Source organism: Strix uralensis, chromosome 17, assembly GCF_047716275.1.
Source record: "Strix uralensis isolate ZFMK-TIS-50842 chromosome 17, bStrUra1, whole genome shotgun sequence".
Lineage (NCBI taxonomy): Eukaryota > Metazoa > Chordata > Aves > Strigiformes > Strigidae > Strix > Strix uralensis.
The window spans coordinates 5236976-5250187 of record NC_133988.1 but is presented as its reverse complement, the minus strand read 5'-3'; the positions used below and the strand labels follow the sequence as shown (position 1 = coordinate 5250187).

Genomic DNA, 13212 nt, shown 5'->3' with positions numbered 1-13212 from the left:
GGTAAAGGGATGATATTTCTTCAGGCAGGGTGAGGTACCATCTTGGTAAATATTTAATTAGGAGTCAAACTGCTAGACCAAGGAGTTTTGCCTGTGGAGATTTATCGGACACAAACATCATCTATTTGAAAAAGTAAGCAGCTCATCAGGAAGTATTTCTTTCTGCTTGAGCCTGAATCCACACGTAGTTATTTAAAGCCAGAGTAATCTGATGAATCTTTTCATGCCACTCCAGAGCAGAGAGGAGATGGGCTCAGGGACTGGGGAAGGTTTGCCCCCTTGCTCTGCACCAGCCAGGGAAGGTGCTATTAAGCCCTGTCCTCGTAACAGGAAGCATTTCCTCTCCTCCTTGCCTTCCTCCCCTCCAGGATTGAGGGAATATTGATACAAACAGCGAAAGCCCTGAGGTCCCACCCATGTCCCCTCCTGGGCATGAGGTGGGTGTCTGGGGCTTTGCTCCAGGTGCAGATTTCCTGCCTCCCCCTCTATCTCACCCCACCAGACACACCCCAGACCCTGCCCAGGGTAACAGGACACACACAAACCCCACTTCAGAAGGCAAACTTGCACTAAAGCCTACCCAAGACAGGATTTGGTCACAGCAATGGTGCTAGTGATGCATGACTACAGGTCCTTTCCGGCCTTGCAGGACTCTTCCACACATCCATCAGCTCTGGAGAGCCCAGATATGGGCGTCCATGGCCACATCCGTCTCCCATCCAGCTTGTAGGCACCACGGGATGGAAGGGTCTAAAATCCTCTTTGCTTCCTTCAATGAATTGACCCCAAGATGGGGAGGTTTGTTTGGAAATCTCCCCGTGCTGGCATGGGAACAGCATCAGGCTTCACAAGGGCATCAAAAATGGTCCATCAATAGCTCAGGATCCCAGCAAACACAGCTCAAAGTCCTGTTAGGAGAGGGAAATGTTGGCTCTTTATACACCCACAGACATTAAGCTTGCAAGTCAAGCCTATATTTAAGAAATCACTAACACGTAAGGAGCTAAAACCCTGGTGTATGATTGATGGTAAACGGAGAGCTGCTCTACATCAAGCTGAGTTTGAGCATGTCCTCCAGTGCCCCCAACATGTTTGCAGTGCAGCTCAACTCGTGTCCCATATGGGAAGGACAGAAAGGATTTATCCCATAGTCCATTCCTCCCTTATACTGCCCATGCTGGCACCAGTTAGAGCCACCTCTCCGATTCCCATCTAACATCGCAGGGAATTGACAGCATCTCCTTTCTGTCCATCTTTTCCCCTCTCGGTCACTCAAGCAGAGGGAAGGTTTCATTATTTTCTTCAAGGTGATAAAGTGCTGCTTCTGCAGCGCTTCTTGTCCAGAGCAACTCACGTGCCACAGACTCATCCAGATCTAATGAGAACGGCAGCAGCCAGAGCAGCTTTGCTTTCAGGTTTCCCCCTTCCTCTGTTGTGCCCCAAGGTGCCCAGTCCCCTGTACAAGCCACACCGTGTCCTTGGTACTCTCCTAGCCCTCAGCCAGGTAAAGCCAGCTTTGAACCAAATAGAGTTTGGCCCCAAGTTAAGATTAAAAAAAGAAAACCTGAAAATCATCTAATTGAGAAAAAGGGTTGAAAGGCCAAGCTCCTCACCACTCTGGCTACTTTGCTCTCAGCAGAAGAGCAGGCAAACTCTGGGCTCCTTAATGAAGAATTACAGCACACCGTGGATGCAGCAGGCAGAGTGCTGTCAGCTGTGGCTGCCGTTCCAATTCAAGCAGCACAGCACCGTTCCGCCAGTGCTGCCAGCCGACATTCACTGCCCTGTGGCCAGCGAGCATGCAGGGCATGGACAGGAGCTGCTCAGGGTCTGCATGGGATGCAGACCTGCTCCACCACTGCCTCTGGGTCTGTGCCACCCCATTGCCTTTGCTTTGCAGAGCTCTCCCACAACCCTGGAAGCTTGGGGACATCCTGTCATTCAGCGCTGCAAGAGGACCAAGGCTGCGATGGCCAGTAAGAGGCCAGGATGAGACTCCCAGGGAAGGGAGGTCAGTCCAGCCCTGGCACAACAATACATGGGGTAAGTTCATGTTGTGTTGTGCAAGACTGCTGAGGGGGGAAAAAAAAATCCCATCCCCTACCCTTCTAGGATCTCCTTTCTCATACCTTATTGCCCAGCTTCTCCGTAAGCCAAATACAACCTTTCTCCAAGATCTTCCTGGTAACAGGCAGTGACTTGCCCTGCTTGGCTGTAATTAGCTGCAAAAAAACCACAAAAATTGCCTGGCTGAAGAACATTTAAGGACCAAAAAAAAAAAAATGGAACTGAGCTGCAAGAAAGCAAGCAAAATCCATCATGGCTAATTATTTGCTCTTAATTGTCAAAAAAAGATGGATTGATGAAAGGAGTTGGTAAGCAGCACGGTAGCAGGAGTGTTCTCGAAGGCAAGCACTGTAGTAGGATCCAAAAGCAAGACTTTTCATAATCCATGGGCTGTTAATTATCTAAACACAGGTCCCTTGGAGCTGCCTGAGTGAAGATTAATTAGTTTTTGAAATAATAGCTAAATTGATACTGGGAAGGAGTTTAAGTTCCAAAATAATGGCTGAAAATTAGCCAGCCTGTTTCTCCATTTCTCTTTGCCATGTTCAGGAGGACATTTGTCTCTGTTGCTTTTTCAGAAAAGGGCCATTAATCAAATCAGCAGATGGTCCTTCCCAACCCTCTGATGTTGCAGAAAGACAAAAGGGAGGAGGAGGAGGCAATCACCCACAAGTGTTAGGAAAAAAAAAATCCCCAAACCCAGTGATTAGGAACTCCAGAGACCGTCACCCCAGAGAGGGCTGGATCTGTTCAACTGCAGTAACTCTCCTGGAGATGAGGAACGTCTCCTGTGACAAGCAGGCACCTACAGGAAAGGGATTTGTCTGTTTTTAAAATAAATTACCTGCACTAATCCCAAATACTGGGATTTATGTCTCCTGGTTCACCCAAGTTTGATGTCTAAGTTGTCACCACCTGCCAAAGCTTTCACCCATGAGTGGGCCACATGCGTGTAGGAGTCGTTCCTGCATATCCCAGAGGTGTGTGCATGCTGGCTTGTCCCTCCGTGGTGGTGCTCACCTCTCCCACCCGGCTGCACATTTCACAGGAGATGTAGGAACATCTCTGTGTAGAGATATCTCCATGTAGGGACATCTCCTGTCAGCACTGGTGACAGCTCTGCTGTCACATGTGGCTGAGACCATCCGAGGGGCTCAGGAGCTATCAGAGGTACACGCACACAGAGCGCAATGGCACACATTTTGTTCCCTTGGGAAAATCAGCCAGTGGGAGCCTCGGCTCCTCCGAGCAGCCCCCAGTGCTCCCTGCCTGCCCAGGCAGCTGATCCTGCCTTGGGGATGGTGTTGGCCATCGTTGCAGGCAGGCGAGCAGCTCTGAGCACAGAGCCTGCAAAAACCCCTCCCAGCAGGAACCCACGCAGGTGGGACCCCACTGCCGAAGGGACCCTGCCTTGGGTGACGGGGCGCTCTGGGGAGGCAGTTCTGTGTCACAGCCAAGCGAAGGTGCAGGCAGCTGAAGGCTGCCCCATCAATCACATCAGCCTCCGCTCACAGAGCCCCTTTTCTTGAAAGAGTGTCTGCTCCATCTCATATGCAGAGCTGACATGCGTGAAACCCTTTGCAGAGTTTATTGATGTACGTTACCTTGGATTTTATGGCATAATAAATAACGTGGGAGAGGCAGACACCCAGCCCCTCAACGCCATCTGCACTGCATCACCCACCCTTTGTGGCTTTCCAAACCAGGACTGCAGACAGCAGCGTCTTCCCGGGGATGTCATGACTCAAACAACCCACTAGCAATGCGTGTCCAAGGGACAGAAGGTCATGCTCCCAGGCGGGGAGGCCAGGACCTTGTTCCCTTTCCTATTCAGCAGCCTTTAGTAAACAGGCATCACCAGCTACCAACCAAAAACGTCCTTCCGAGCTGCTTGTTATCTTTGGCATCAAACAGCCAGAGCCAAACGAGGGGCGTGCTGGCCCGGTGTAGGGTGGTTCTTCTCCAACGTCTGCTGGAGCCGCAGTTCAAGGCTCAGACCCTCTCCATGAAGGTGACAGCCGTGCCCCTTGCAATACAGACATGCAGCAGCCTCCTGCAGACCAGTGCCCCGCTCCGACCTCGGAGCAGAGGCTGCTGGCAGGCACATCCACTCTCACTTCACAGTGCTTGCCAGCAGGATAGGACCTCAGTGGTTTGCTACGCTACAGAGGAGGCTTGGGAGCCACTCGAAGGAGAGATCCGATTAGATAAGAGGGAGCAGACAACAGGCCTGTAGCAGAGGGAAGCCACTCCATCTCTGGGAGGCTCAGTTTATCGGTGCAGGTCTCAGGCAGCACCGAGTACCTACCACTGTGCCAGCCAGCGAGCAGCAAACATCTCATTAGTAACGGTGGGGCTCCTGCTGCTCCGCCAGCCTGCGTTGAACCGGCTCCCAACAGGGAATGATATTGCCCCCTGGCAGCAGATCAAAGGCAAGGCAGGGAGAGGGAGGGAGAACAAACCTGTGGGTGCTGGTCCAGCATCATCCTCAGCTCCTGGAGCACACGGGCTTCAGGCTGTGTAACCTTGTGGTCTCGTCCCGATGCAATGCCTTAGCTAGATTAATTGCTCCCACCATGGGCAAGAGAAGTCAAGTGGATGCCGTCTCCTTGGCCATTACTCTGATTTTTCATCCTTTGCCTACTGTGAATAAAAAAAACAACAGCGAGAGTGGCAGCCCCCCAGCCCAGCATCCATTGTCACCGTGCAAACACCCAGAACGGGGCGAGGAGCACCCATCGCTCGCTGTGCCCTTCACTCTCCAACAAGCCACTGATTTATCTCCAGGTTCCGGAAAGAAGCGTGGCTCGCCAGCAATCCTTAAGCAAAATAGAGGTACTTCTGCCTTGAGGAAGGGCCAGGTCCTGTGCAGAGCCTGGTGGTGCTCCCTTCTCCTGCAGAGAGGCAGTTCTTGGCTTGGGTGTTGTCAGAATTGCTTCTGACACAGGTTTGCTTGGATTCAGCTCATTGCCAGAAACACACACCCTCAGCTGGGAAGATAACTCTATTGCCAGGTTTTGGGGTGTCTCCACTAAAAACAGAAGTGAGGGGAGCACCAGGGCCCAAGGGAAGAGCTACATTTCAGGAGGCGTTACAGAGGTGGCTTGCAGAAGCTTTGGATACACAGCATCCACACCACCTCCTCCCTCCTCCGGCCAGGCACCACGGTCCCTGGGAGGGCAAGCACAGCTTGCTGGGGAGCAGCTCCAGCTCCTGGGCAGGATGCTGGGGCTCTGCTTTGCTCAGACATCTCCATGCTTGGTGTTTTCACTGTGGGCTTTTTGACCCTCCGAGTTCTCCTGTCCAAGCCCTGGCTGTCTGCAAGCACAAACACCAGCTCTTCTGGGCTTTCCAGTCCAGCTAATATGATGGGGTGAGCACACAGTCTCTATTCTAGATTCCCTTTTAGCTATTTCCCAGACCCAGGGGTGGAGATAGTTTTTCATCCCCTTTTACAAGGTGATTAAATGCTGTACTTGTAAAACACTTCATTCTGGGAAACAAATTACATAAAACACACTCAGTGGGATCTAATACAAACTGACACAATCAGCTAGCAGTGGGGACTCTGCTCCCAGGATTTGCTTTCTAAGGACTGCAAGAAGCTGCCTGGACAGCCTGCTGGCCCTCCCAGGAGAGGGTCTCCACCAGGCACAGCGCTGAGCTCCAGCTGATCCTGCTCTGTTGGGATCCTGGGGACCTCGGAGCCTGCCCCTCCTCTGGAGAGAGCTGGATGGCTGCACGCACAGCACAGGCTTGTCTGGGGGAGGCTTGAGCATCACACAGAGCAGCTCTGGAGGTCCAGCAAATCTGGATCTCCTGATGTTGCTTATTTTAACACTCACGTGGGTTTTTTGGAGCTCTGCTTTTCCTACTAGCCATGCTGCAGCACTCACACCCCATGCTGGGAGAAGAGCATCTGGATGGACCTTCACTCATTGCCGTGTTTCCAAGCAGCTTCGGGGATGCTCTACCTGCTCACAGCCTTGACCAGTGCTTACCCCGCAAGAGGCAATGCTAACCAGGCAGCTTTCCATGCCTCGAACCACTAACGATGGGTAATGATGCCACTTGCCTGCGGACAGGCCACTCGTCATGGCAGGTGTCAGAAAAAGGAGCTCTTACTGCTGGACAGGCTCAAGGATGCTCCAGGGGAAAGCCCTGCAGGCAGGTAACGTGCTGGATTAGGACAGAAACCAACCCAACCTGGAGCCTGCCTTGGGTTGTTGAAAAAAGGAAGAAAAGAGAAATCAAGATTTCCTGCCCCCGATTTGCTGACTCAGTAATGACTCAAGGGGCTAAATTTAGCTGTGGAAGCACTCAGCAGCGGGGTGAGCGGCTGTTGGCCTCTCCTTAACCTTATCATCAGACCTTTTAAGTAAACCCTTCACCAGCTCAGGAGAGATTCTGCTTGTGCTCCAAGGGGATTATAAACCGCCTTAGAAAGCTGGAATAAAGCACATGTACGTATAGAGGTACACACACAGCTTTCTGGTGGCGATGCAAGACCTGGGAGTGGAGAGACAGCACTCGAGTGCATCATGCTTGCTTGGTGGGTTGTCATAGCAACAGGGAATTTTAAAAGCAATTAGGTGTGGGTTCATCTGTATGACACCGGTGGATCTCAAAGAGCCCCAGCACTGCAGGCAGCCTGCCGGGGCCGCTGTGGCCAAGGGGCTCCTCCGGTTCAGAGATATGTGGTGGCACTGGCTAAACATCAGTGGGCAAACCCAAACTGGCTTTGCAAGCCAGGCACGTGTGGGTAGGAGACAGTTCAACAGCTTGGCCTGGCCTAGGGAGAGGAGAGGCCCTGGGGGGAAACACAGAGCTGCGACCCAGGCCTGTATATCTACTAGGCTGCAACGAGGCAGAGTCGAAGACTTTCCAACCAAAGAAAAGTATAAATTTCTAAACAGCAACGATATCATCTGCAATACAACTTGACCCAGCTGCAAGCTAAGCTAGCTCTGTGCTTTAATAAGATTCACTCCTGTAAGGTCAATCATTATATAGCCTCCCACAAAACCTTCATCGACCGTTGCCCAGAAAAGCCCAGCCTGGAGAGCAGCTCACCTCCCAGATCGCTCAGGGTTCACGCTGAAGCAGCATGTGATCCAGAGAGCTGCTCCTCACTCCTCTCCAGCCCCAGGGCAGGAGCCAAGGGAGCCCTGAGCCACCCACATTTCCCCAGTGCTGCTGCTGGGACCCTTGGCCATGGCAGAAATGGAGACAGATTCACACACACTCACTGTCACATGGGCTGGAGGCATCAACCCTTCTCCACAGATAACAACAACACATGCTCTGCTTTTCCAATTCCAATAGCATTGCTAAGAGATTTTTTCTTTTCCTTTTTTTTTTTTTCATATGCTAAAAATCAGTTCCTCCTCCTCACTGCTAGAAATTCCTCCAAAGTTTCTCATCACATCTTTTCACTTCCCTTCACAATTTCTACATTTTCCAGGCTCCATACTGGATGAAGCACTGTTGATTCCCAGCTTCCCCCACCACTTTCCACTTATTTTTCCACATTTTCTGCTCACAGTGGCCACTCTGGCCAGGACACATGCTCTGGCACTCACTTCTCTAGCTGGGGACATTCCCCTTTGCATCAGACAGCTTCCAGGAGGCCCTGAGAGCTGCAGAAGCGTGGGCGATGATGTGTTCGTGCCTTGCTTTAGCATCCAACCTCTCCTTTTATTTATGGGCTAGAGAAGGGGTTGTAGCATTTACCAGAGACAGGGCTGGGTAGCAGAATTTTGGCTTCTTCCTCCCAGTCTGGCAAGAGAGGAGGGTAACGTACATCTGTGGAGGGGAGATAAGGTAATCGGGCACCTCAAACGCCTGGGATCTTATTAAAGGAGAGCTGGCTGGCAAGATCCTATCGCTACACAGAAATATCTGCAACTTTATCCTCGACTGTAACATGAACCAAAACAAATTGAATGAGCAGGGCAGTCAGGTTGGGCTCTCCTGCAAGGCAGGACAGGCAGGGAGCGAGGGGAGGCTGCTCCTGACACAGCTGGGTCTGCAGCAGCCCAGCAAGGAGTAGAGATGGCTCAGCCAAAGTGATAAGGGAGCTCCCAGTGCGTGGTGAGGTTGGGCCATTACATCAACGGGGCAGGATGCTGCTGTGGGGGTATGTGCAGGGACTAGACACCTTGCTGAGGGGCAAGAGATGGGATTCAGCCTTGTGTACCAAAAGGTGTGCAGCCCGAGGGAGCTCCTGACAAAGCAGATGCCTGGCAGCCAGCTTTAACCTGGCTCACAGAAGTGCCTCTCTCTGAGGACCTTAAGGACCCCGAGTCACACTGTCCCCCCAGGGCCAGCCAGCGTTGCTGCTGATGGATAAACGTGCAGCAGCTCAAGCCACTCTGACTCCTAATGTAGGCAGCAGAGCCCACTGCTGCCACCCGTGATCCTGGGAGCGCATGGGGAGCCCGAGGTGGGTTTTAAACCCACTGGTCCCACATTCATTCAGGGATATGGGAGACAGGGACACCTCTTGGACAGCCAGCATCTCCCCTGTCATGGTCCCACCTCCCAGCCCTCCAGACTGATCAGCTCAGTCCCACCTCCTCTCAAAGGGCTGTCAGCCCGGCAGGTACAGCTGGACAACCGTGCCCAAGTGTTTTTCCACCCCACGCTGTTTCCCCAGGGACAGCATGGTTGGTTTGCCAAGGTTTGTTCCCACCTTTCTGCTCCAGCCATGACAGAGAGAAATGGGCACCACAGGCAGCTGATAAGCAGCGACATGGAGCCAGGTCTTTGCCCTGGCAAAGCCTGGAACAACTTGCACACAGGTGAAGCTCAGATTTCCAGCTCCTTTCCTTCTGCCCAGGCAGTGTGTCCTGACACCTGGGAGCCCGATTTATCTCAGAACCCATCATGTGCAGCTTGTTCCTCTTGGGAAAAAGCACGAGGCAGGCAGCAGTGCCAACAAACACTGTTTATGCCAGTCACAGCCAAGAGGAGCCAAGGTGGGAGGACCCAGTGCCACAGGCTCCTTTCTGCCAGGACAAAGCTTGCTTTGACCCCACAGCGATTTGGGGAAGGGCTTTCAGGGGGAAGTTAAAGCCTCACCAAGGCTCATGGGGCAGGGACAGGTGCAAACAACATCCCAAGCAGTTAATTATAGCACTCCTCTTGTCAGATTAAACTTCACAAAAGCCACATGAATAATAGCAATAAATTCTCCCCACCCTTCAAAAGGGAGGACAGGTGAGCAGGGGCCTGCTTCGAGCCCTCCTGGGAAGCAAAAGAGGATGCAGCCTCCAGGGCCCCACCATGCCCCCACCAAACAGCCTGCCAGCTCACGGCACAGAGCAGCCTTCGCCTGAGTCACAGGGGTAGCAGGGGCCTCGGTGCCACCTCCCACCCAGCCACAGGAACAAAAGGAACCTCGTCATCCTCCCTTGCACGGCGTGTGCTGGCAGGAGGTGCCTCTGCTGCCGGCAGCGAGCTCTGCCCTCCCCACTGTTCTGGGGGAAGGGGAGCAAACAAATCGAGCCCCCGCAGCCAGGCACGTGGGCAGGGCATGACAGCACCTCACCCATGGGTGGGCTCTGCTCCGAGAGGAAAGCTTCCCAGCAGCGTTTGGGAACGAGACTGTGCAGGCTAAGAGAGCACGGGGAGAGGAGTGCTGGGCTTGTAGCACCAGAGATGGGAGAACAGGCCAAGCACCACAGCAGGGAGCCAACATGGACATCGGTGGAAGGACCATCACGTCCATGCAGGGTAGCTGAGAGCTGCACATCACTTGAGGGACAGACACAGCGGCTAAGAGTTAACTGAGAGCAGCAATATTTAGGGAAAAGTAGGCATGGGGAGGCAGGCCCAGATACACCAAAGCAATGGATGCAAAAAAGCTTCCATCAGCTCCTCTCACCCTCTGTAAACACCACCCTGGGAGAACCATGCTCCCCTGCACACCATGCTGGCGATCACAGCCTGCCCAAACCAGCCCTACTCCAGCAGGGCAAGAAAGCATTCAACACAGGGGGCAAACACAGAGCCAGGAAAGTATAATGCATCAAACCAGCCAAAGTGTGTTATCTGCTGGTGTCTGTGTTCCCTCGCTGAGGCTGACAGCCCACGCGCTGCCAGGACAACTCCTAGATAGCAAGGCCAGTGTTGACCAACCTACCCTGAGAAGCAGCCCTGCAGCTTGAGATAATATCTTGTGCTTCTCAAGGTAGAATGATTAAGAGGGCAGGAGCCTCATTTAAAGCAGCCCTGCTGCTTCTGGGCGCCACAACTCCTCACCCAGAGACAGCTCGGGCATCGCTGCATCCCACTGCAGTGGAGGCAAGGAAGCCTCTTGGGGTGACACAGAGACCTGGAAACCTTCAGACGATGCAGAAGGAAGATGTTACTGCCTATTACCTGCAACTGAAAATATGCTACCTGATTTATCCAGGGCAAATAACGCTTGTCAAGAGTGACATACTCGCTGAACTGCTGTATTGGTCAGTCTGCAAAGTGCTGCTGCAGAAGTAATATGTAGCAGTTCTGACCCAAGCTCTCAGATGCTGATTGGAAAAGGAAGGAGACAAAAGTGCTGACAAGCCAGCCTCATCTATAGTAAGCAAGAACAAGGGCTGACATACAGCTTAACCAACATACTAACACAATGAAGGAATGAAAAAAGCTCAGGGGATTAAGGAAGCAATCTGTTTCCCTTATAATTTATAAACATCCAGAATGCGATGCTCTTGGACTTAATATCACCAGTATGTGACAAGGTAAAGGGGATGAACCCTCCGATCTGCACCCAGATCGTCAGCTTGCCTACACTGGTTTAGACAAGGAAAGGTGGCAGAACTTAGATGAAATCGTGGAAAGAGGCATACCAAAGGGCCAGGGCTATGCCATAGTGGGCCGGATCAGGCTGTCACCATAGCAAGTTGAGTAGACTATCGAGCTGCAGGTACCTCTCAGCACCCAGCAGGCCTGGGATTCCCTGGACAGGTCCCAGGGCAAGCGCCAGCAAGCCAGCTAATTGTATGGAGTTTCTCTGCAAATTCTGGCTCATAATAAGTGAGTGTGTTCTGTAAAAACCTTCTTGAACCAGCTGTGCCATGCAAACGTCCTCAGGAGTCAAGGTGCTTCGCAAGATCAGTGTGAACCTGAAACTAGAGGCTCCTCTGGAGGCAAGACCCCACCTGGAAGCACTGACCTTATGAGGAAGAGGAGATATCCAGGCAGGAGCAGCACAGGACCATCACCCCATGTCAAACCTCTTTCATTAGCTGCAAGAAGGGCCCATCAGGAGATTTGGTATCACATGAAGAGCCGTGGGTCTGTTCCCATGGTCAACAGGAAAGCAACATATGGAAGATCCATCTTGCAGTGAATTCAGATGAGATTGTATCTCATCGCACGTTCCTCTGCCTGCCTTCCCATGGTGGTGATTTCTCTTCTGTGGTTAGCAAATATCACTGACCGTAGAACTCCACCTCTGCAGGCAGATGGCTTTTTGTCTTCAGAGCAGCACGCTAATAGGGAAGCGGTGGGGACAGATGCTCCTGCCTTCCCACGTTAAGCGAGAGCTTCAGCTCCAGGATGGCAGCATCAGCAGCGCTCGCTCGCCTTGGCACTGAAAGCCACCGAAGGCAGCAGGAGGCAGCAGTGGAGGCAACTTTGGCAGTAGGTGCTGGGAAATGAACTCCACGTTCATTCCCATACGGCCACAGCCGATCGCTGCTGTCAGCCGTGGCTTATTGAAATGGGTTCCCCTGTGTGGGGCCACAGCTGGCCCAGCCCCTGCTGTAAGAGGGGACCAGGGACGTTCAGGCATCCAGGGACAGCAGCAGGTACAGGGTGGCAGGAGAACACGGTTATGGCTTGGTAATGAGTTTTGCATTGTGCTGCATTAACCCAGACTAAATTATCTTTTACGCTGCTATGCTTCAGTTAATAGAATAAATAATATAACCGGCAAGTAGCAGCAGATAACTTCTTCCTTTGGATAGCTGTCAAGGGAAAATAGACCCTTTTATTTCATCCCCTCTGCTGCTGACGTGAGGGCAGGTTTCCAGATACCCCAGGTGCTGCCGCGTTCAGCATGTGTCACAAGAACCAGAACAGCCGTCCTGGCTGGGTGGAAAGGAACAGCCAGTGCTCCTAATGGAGCTCCTAGCTGGTTAGGGAAAGAGACGTCTATTTAAAGGAGTCAGAGCCTTTTTAAGTTACCTTCCTTTAAAAGGAAAAAAGCCCACCTAAATATATCTTATCAGAATTAGAGCTTTTAACCTGTTTGCCTCCTGTCCAGTGTGCCAAGAGCTGTTTCTCTGGAAATGGCAACGTTAGCTAATTGCTGTTTGCAGTCTTTCCTCCTACAGAGCAGAGCAGCAGCCTGGGCATGCCCGCTCCCTTCCCTGACAGCTCTCTGCAGAACAGGCTTTCCAAGCCATCAGCAGGCATGGGGCTGTTGCCTGCTCTCTGGAGCAAACCACACATGGGTCCAGAGGCAGAGGAGGGACAGATGAACTTTCCCCATCACTCCCTGATCACTCACCCTCTCCAAAACCATGGGCATGATCTGGAGAGAGCCGCAGCAGCCCTGCCTCTGGGGCCAGGGTTGCGCCAGCATCCGTGGGGCAGCCTAGGGTTGTGCATCTCAGGGGAACTGACTTTTTGCTGTGCTGAGGGGCCAGTTCCCGTGCCTGGAGAAGATCCGTAGGGGAAAGCAGCGCAGGCAGCCAGCAAATCCCTGCCTCTCCCAGCGCAGAAGGGCCAGCACGCTGCGTTAGCACACAGCTCCCAGTACCCTGGGATGCCTACCTGACCCTCCCTACAGAGGGACAGGCTCTGGCCCCCTTCTCACAGCAGCATGCAGACTGATAAACAGTTTTTTCTCCCCAGTTTTCTCCCTAGACAAGCAAGATTTAAACCAGAAGCATTTCCTTGCAGAAGCCACCCTAGGGTGGGTTCAAAGGGAAAAGTGCTGGGGACTGACAGATCCAGTGGAGCTCAGGGGACCCTCTAGCAGAGGGACGAGCCTGCAGCCTTCGATACAGGTGAGGAGTGAAGGTAGAAATGTAAACAGGGGGAAATCACATCTGATTTAGTGTTGGGCAGATGCATACTTTTCCTAGGCTAGCGAGAAGAGCAGGTTGTCAGAAGACAGAACAGGCATTTCAG

At 52.5% G+C, this 13212-nt stretch overlaps 1 long non-coding RNA gene across 1 annotated transcript; it reads right to left on the bottom strand.

Annotated features, from left to right (window-relative positions):
• Window positions 1–209: 209 nt before the first annotated feature.
• LOC141951161 (uncharacterized) lies at window positions 210–4703 on the bottom strand. Its single transcript, XR_012631284.1, has 3 exons — window positions 4530–4703; window positions 2130–2222; window positions 210–908 (listed from the first exon to the last, which is right to left on the bottom strand). It is a non-coding gene; the product is annotated as an uncharacterized LOC141951161 (long non-coding RNA).
• Between the last annotated feature and the right edge of the window lie 8509 nt (window positions 4704–13212).